Source organism: Chionomys nivalis, chromosome 5, assembly GCF_950005125.1.
Source record: "Chionomys nivalis chromosome 5, mChiNiv1.1, whole genome shotgun sequence".
Lineage (NCBI taxonomy): Eukaryota > Metazoa > Chordata > Mammalia > Rodentia > Cricetidae > Chionomys > Chionomys nivalis.
In genome coordinates this window covers 2,847,007-2,853,851 of record NC_080090.1, presented here as the reverse complement: position 1 = coordinate 2,853,851, position 6,845 = coordinate 2,847,007, and positions in this window count along the sequence as shown.

Sequence of the window (6,845 nt, the reverse complement as noted above, 5' to 3'; positions counted from 1 at the left end):
GCAGAACCAGCCCTGCCAGCGTTTGGGGAGTGCGCATGAGTAGCCCCGCCCCTCCCCCTGTGCGTGGCCGCGGGGGGGGGGGGCGCGACAGAGTCTCTCCAGCTCTGCTGAGTCTTCAGAGCATGACCCGGATGTGGATGCTAGTTTCCGCGTTCCCGATGGTTTGCCCCGGATTTACATCTTGGTCTGTGCCACCTGGCAAAACCAAGGTTTCCGTCGCGAAGTCGAGTGTGAGGAGGGGGCACGTAGCCGATTCTGATTGCTGCTTTGGGAATTATTTTTATTAAAATTTTTAGGATTCGATTTAAGGGATTTGCTGCCTTTACAGGTTGAGCAAGAATGCATTTTTCCTTATCGACGTGGATTGTTCTAGGGATCGGCATGGAGTTCGCTTTCAAGAGGAACTCTGACAGCCGTATATTAATTATGGAGGTGGATAATGGAATTGTTAGGCCGCGTGAAAAGGGGAAGGGCTTAGGGAAGATATCCCGAAGAATGGCCAGAGATGTGTGGAAAAATACTGTCTGAAGGACTGATCTGTTACTGGACAGATTATCAGAGTTGTGAGCAAGCACTCATGAGTAAAAGCTAAATGGAGGCAACCTTAGAGCCATCGGAAGAAAAAAAACTGTTCTTAGTTATGAATGCGTAAGTGACGGTATGGACGCCTCCAAAGCTCTGAATTTGCTGCTGAGAATAGAATCTGAGTATCATGGGAATTAACAGCTCTATAAAAAGCTTGTATATAAGAGGGATTTTTTTTAATGCTACAGATACTTTATTTGTTTTCTTCATAGCCCATACACAGCAGCCATAGGCACTGGAGAGAGGTTCTTCAGATTGTTTTGGGCACTAGTCCTTGCCCTTCAGCCTGTTCTTTTTGTTGTTGCTCTTTTTGTATTGCTTTAGGTTTTCTAGGCCAAGTCTCTACATAGCCCTAGCTGTTCAGGAACTCACTGTGCAGTTAAGGCTGACCTAGAACTCATACAGATCCATAGAATTCATAAGAGTTATGCCTGCCTCTGTTTCCTAAGCGCTGGGGTTAAATGCATACACTGCTATGCCTGTCCTTTAAACCTGTGCTTTTTTAACTACAGGCAAAGGTAAATTAACTGACGAAGTGGCCAAGGAGGGATGGTCACACACACTAAGACAGTGATTAGCTTGTCATCTGGAAGCGTGGTTCATCAAAATCAACTGATTTTTCTGTTTGTTCATGCTCATAAAAATGGAAAATATTGAGCATGACTTTAGCCCCAACACTTGAGAGGCAGAGACAGGTGGATCTCTGAGTTTGAGACCAGCCTAATCTTCAGAGGGAGTTCCAGGACTGCCAGGGCTATTACAGAGAGAAATCCTATCTCAAGAAAATAAGGAGGGGGGTTCTGATGTCATAGTTTCAAATATCTCTTAACATTGGGAGCTAGAAATGAGAAATCCATTTACTTTACGTTCCTTACACACCACTTCCCTTTCCCCAGTACAATTCTGGATGAAATTTGTTGAGAAGGAGAATGCACAAAAGCTTTCTGGATTCCAGCCTAGAAGAATGTATGTTACAAGGGAGAGGAAATTATTCTCATAGTTGCTTTCCACTAACAGAGCAACTTAGTAATGCTGGTAACTATTTTCTAAAAGCTTTGGAGGCATCTTGAAAAATATTGTTCCCAAAATCCTTTTCTGTATATATAAAAAAACTTCACATAATCAAGCAGTCGAAAAACATCACAAATAAACTACACTACATCACAATAGTATGGGTGAAAAGAGAATGTGGCAAAAATAAAAGCATAAAAACAAAGCCAAGTTGCATGGCAGAGTAGAGACTCACCATATGGAAACGGATCAACACTCATTCCACCTTATGTAATAAATTTAGTGTTTAGCAAAATCATTTATTTCTCCCTACTTTATGTCTTGTCTGGACTTAGCTGAATGATCTTCTATTCTATGAGTTACTGGCTGGGGTCACTCAAGCAACTTTCTTCAGCTATGACTTGGGCTGAAATAGCTTCATCCCATCGTCTGGTTGTTGTGGTGTGGTGTTAAACTGATTGGAATAGACCTGTATCTCACTTAAATTACCCCAAGTCATGTATCTTAAACTTGTTGCCTGGAGTCCTCCTTCACAATAAAAGCCAGAAGTATAAGCCCAGGACTAGAATTGCTATAGTACCACTTTCATCATATTTTCTTAGCCCAAACCACTACAACTTGGTGCCTACAGATAACTACCACGTTAACGTTCAGTTTGAATTGGGAGTTTATGTAGGGTTTAGCTTGCTTCTGCTACACCTGTTGAACTGGAACTATTCATGTGGTTGCTTTCAGCCAATAACTGCTCTAAACTCTGAGATGACCACTTTTTTATCTTCTCTACGTGTCTAGAACCAAGGCACTGAATGATGCCTGTGCTTTCTTTATGGTGCTCATATGCCAGGAGCTCTTTCTTCATCCATCCTCTCTCCAGAAGGCTAGCCTGGGCTTCTTTCCATGGGGGCTCAGGTACCAAACGAGGAGGGGGAAATTGAGGCTGTGCCTTTAGAACAGTCTTTTCCCAAATCTCAGCCTAGTGTAGGGTCCTAGCCCATGTATTTCAGAGAAGCTATACTTAGATAAAATTAGAGTCACACCACAGTCTGAGGAACTTGGAAAAGAAACAAAAGCTCTATGCTTACCCAAGCAATGTTACCTTGGAGGTTGGAATCAGGGAAATTTCAATCCTGGAAGCGGTTGCAGGTCACACATAATAGAGTAGCTGAAGCAGCAGAATGCACTATGGAGTGAGATGTTGTGGAACTCACTGTGGATTTTGGTTTTTGTTTTGAAGACAGAAATCTTACTATATAGACCAGGCTGGCCTCCTCCCTCAGCCTCCCGAGCACTGGGGTTGCAGATGTGTGCCCCCAGATGTGTGCCCCCAGATGTGTGCCCCCAAGAGCGACATGCACACAGCCTTTATAAAGGACTTTCCTGAGTCCAAGGTCCTAGAACTAAGTCAGCAGAGAATGGAAGATTAATTCAAGGTTAAGATGAACAACTGTTCTATGTGGCAAAAGAAAAAAGGATGGGGAAGGAAGGGAAGAAGGGAAAAAGCAAGGAATGAATTTCCTCACGATAGGACAGAGATCTCATTAAAAGATTTATCATACAAATTCTACAGTATCTATTACTCAGGAAAACAAAGATGAGGATCAGCAAGACAGCTCAGCAGGTAAACACACCACAAAAACCTAATAACCTGAGTTTGATCCTTGGAACACACGGTGGAAGGAGAGAACCAACTCCCAAAAGTTGCCCTCTGACCTTTGCATGTATGTGTGCACGCACATAAGCACGTGTGTGTACATTCAACAACACTAAAGTCATTTTAAAAAAGAAATAAAACCTGAAACTTACGTGGACTGTGTAAGTTGATCTAGTGGTGTCTGTAACACTAGGAACATCTTCTATTGGCCAAGGTGAAAACTCTAGAAAATAGTACACTAACTTTCATTTCATTTTTATCCTTCTTCAAGAAATTGCCATACTTTTCTGCATTGATTACACCTTCATTAAATCAGTAAGTTTAGTTACAGGAATGGGCTCTTCTGTAATTTAAAGTTTGTCTAAATAGAAAAAATAAAGATTCTACTTTTTAATCTTGGATTATAGTTAAAAATCATGATGCAAATAAAATGGCAAATCAGTTTTATGTAGACACTAAGCATATCTAGTTACGGAACTAAAATGAAGTCTTGTGGGAAAAATTACATTAACCTTTTAAATAGTTTGTGTATGACTTCTAAAACTTAAATTATAAGCCGGGAGGTGGTGGCGCACGTCTTTAATCCCAGCACTTGGGAGACAGAGGCAGGCGGATCTCTGTGAGTTCGAGACCAGCCTGGTCTTCAAGAGCTAGTTCCAGGACAGGCTCCAAAACCACAGAGAAACCCTGTCTCGAAAAACCAAAAAAAAAAAAAAAAAAAAAAAACCTTAAATTATATTTGTAATTGGTTATTATATTTTTATCAGACATTCTATTCTGGGGAACCAGAAACAAGGGAAGTGAGTGTTCACATACAGAGCCTTTCTTCCTGTCAATCACCCATCCCGTCATGTACCTTCTCACATGCCGCGGAGGTTTGGGTAGGAAAGGGCTTTCACACTAGCCACTGACAACTCCTGCTTTGCCCGTGCACAGTTGCTCATTGTCCAGTCTTCATAGAAGGGTATTTATGATCCTATTTATCATTCTGTGTGCATGTACCTGTTGAACTGCAAACACCTCCAGAGATTTGCTCTGGTATTTTCTCAGGCTTGGACAGATGGCTCAGCAGTTAAGAGCACAAAGTGATTTTTGTTGAGAACCAGAGTTCGGTTCCCAGCACCTACATCAGGAGGCTCACAACTTCCTATAACTGCAGCTCCAAGGGCTCCGATGCTCTAGACTTTACCTCCGCAGGCACCTGTATTTGCATGCACATACACACAGAGAGACAAACACACATACACAGAATTAAAAATAAACCTTTTTTTAAAAAAATGTGTTTTCTTTTTCCTGCGTCTTGGCACTCCTCCCCAAAGTGCCTTTGATCTTCCCAGCAAGCTTGGGAGGACATTCCTGGCCTTGCTGTTTCTGAATGAGAACACTTCCTGGGGTAGCATCGTCCAAACATGTTTCCTTTGCCAAGACTTGCTGGAGCATCCACCAACTCTACTGGCTGTAGCAGTCTGGAATTTCTATGATCAGTTAGTTAATCAACACAAATAGGTAGTCCTTTTATTTTCTTCTTAATAATTACCATAAACTTTTAACCTTGGCCCCAATTCTATAAAGAATCTAAGACTTAGAAAAATCAATGGCTCATCGTGGTTAACTGACTCCTCATTCAGGCCTTTGGCTGGCTAGTCCAGGCCTTCGGCTGGCTACATTCCCCGCCTCTTCTGCTGCTGCTGCTTTCTGCCATTCACATCTGAAAATGAAGGGGACAAGGCCAGGCAGTCTGCCCTGTGGAGACTGAGCTGTGCAGGCCACACCCTGAAATCTGTTCTGCATTTGTTGCAAAACACCAAATATTTGACTTCAAGGAAAATGGTGCCAAGGTAAATTCGGGCCAACCAGAAACAGGAACCTACAGATACACCCGTGAATTAGTACCAATGGCAGATGTTTGAGTTTCTTTCTTTGTATGGTAGGAAGTAGAATAATATTTGTCAGAGATGGACAAATAGTACATGCTGGCAGGAAGTGTGGCCTTGTACTTGACTCACTCCCAGAGAAAGTGCACGGTGACAAGACTTTCTTAGCTGTGGGGAGGGAGTTAGCCCAATTGGCCATGCTCGACACAAACCCCGTTCCCTATGTTCCTCAGAGCAGGTGGCTCTCTTGTGTCCACATCTGTCCTTGACTCCCTTTACTTAAAGCCCCATAGCTGTCTATGTAATCCGTCCTCTCCTTACCACCCGGCTTGGCGTCCCCTGTTGTACGCATGCCTTCACTGTAGTCGGATGAAGTTTCCTTGTTTTCCTTTAAACACATTGTTTTCTGCCTTTAATCCCAGCACTCAGGAGGCAGAGACAGGCAGATTCTGAGTTCGAGGCCAGCCTGGTCACAGAGAGAATTCAAGGTCAGTCAAGGCTCTGTAGAGAGACCCTACCTCAAAACAAACAAACAAGTAAATAAATAAATAAATAAATGAATGAACAACAGAACCATTTTCCAGTCTTCCTGAAAAAAGTGTGGTACTTTTGATTTTTTAGCAAATAATTTTAAGTATCTGCTTGCATGTCTCCATGTGGGTTTGTGCACATGTGCGCACTTGCGGAGTGCAGAAGAGAGTGCTGGATACCTTGCAGTTAAAGTGCAGGCAGTTGTGAGCCACCCAACATTGGATACTAGAAACTGAACTCAGGTTCTGAGCAGTATGTGCTCTTAAATGCTAAGCCATTTCTCTGTCCCAGTGTGGTGTTTTTGGCTGTTAGATTAGCCAATAGTGTAGAACAGTCCTGTTGTCTAAGAAAATAACTTTGGATCTGTTCACAGAAAAGCCTTCTGAGAGATTAGAATAAAAGGCATTCTGCAAGATTCTGCCTTTGGATATTTCTAAGGTGAGCTATGAAAGGGTTCTCATGCCAGGAGGTGTATTCATCAGATGCAGATAATGCTTCTCAACAAACTGAACATGCAGGAGGAGTGAGATGTGGACTGGGGTGGGAGGGTCTCACCACACACTGGGCTATGTGAGTTTCCACAGCCTCCTCCCTCAGCACCCCAGCCCAGCAGACAGCCATCTCAAACCTGGCCCCCACATCATTCATTTCTCTGCTGTCGGCCCTCCCTTAGCTGTGCCCTATTTGTTCTACTGTACTTTAGCCTCAGTGGGTTCTTCAACCTCATGGGGCCCTGAGGTTTGTTTTTTTATTTTAAGTTTTCATGCGAGAGTGTATTTAATGGAGCTTTGTTCTCTGTGTTCCGGTTCTTTGCTATAGATTAAAGCTGGAATTGTTTTCTATCTCAGCTTCATAGCCAGTTTACATGCAAAGCCTGGGCATACAAAATTCTGACTCAAAAAAGAAAAAGAAAAGAAGGAAGGAAGGAAGGAAGGAAGGAAGGAAGGAAGGAAGGAAGAAAAGAGGGCTGGAGACGTGATTAGAGTACTGACGGCTCTTTCAGAGGACACAGGGTTCAGTTCCCAGCACCCACATGGCCTCTGACTACCGATCTGACTCCCTCTCCTAGCTTCTGTGGGCACCACACACAGAAAGGGCATAAACATATTGCCAGTGTGATACCCATATACCCATAGAATAAAAATAAACAAATCTCAAAAAATTAAAGATAAAACAAACAGCAGAAAGTCAGA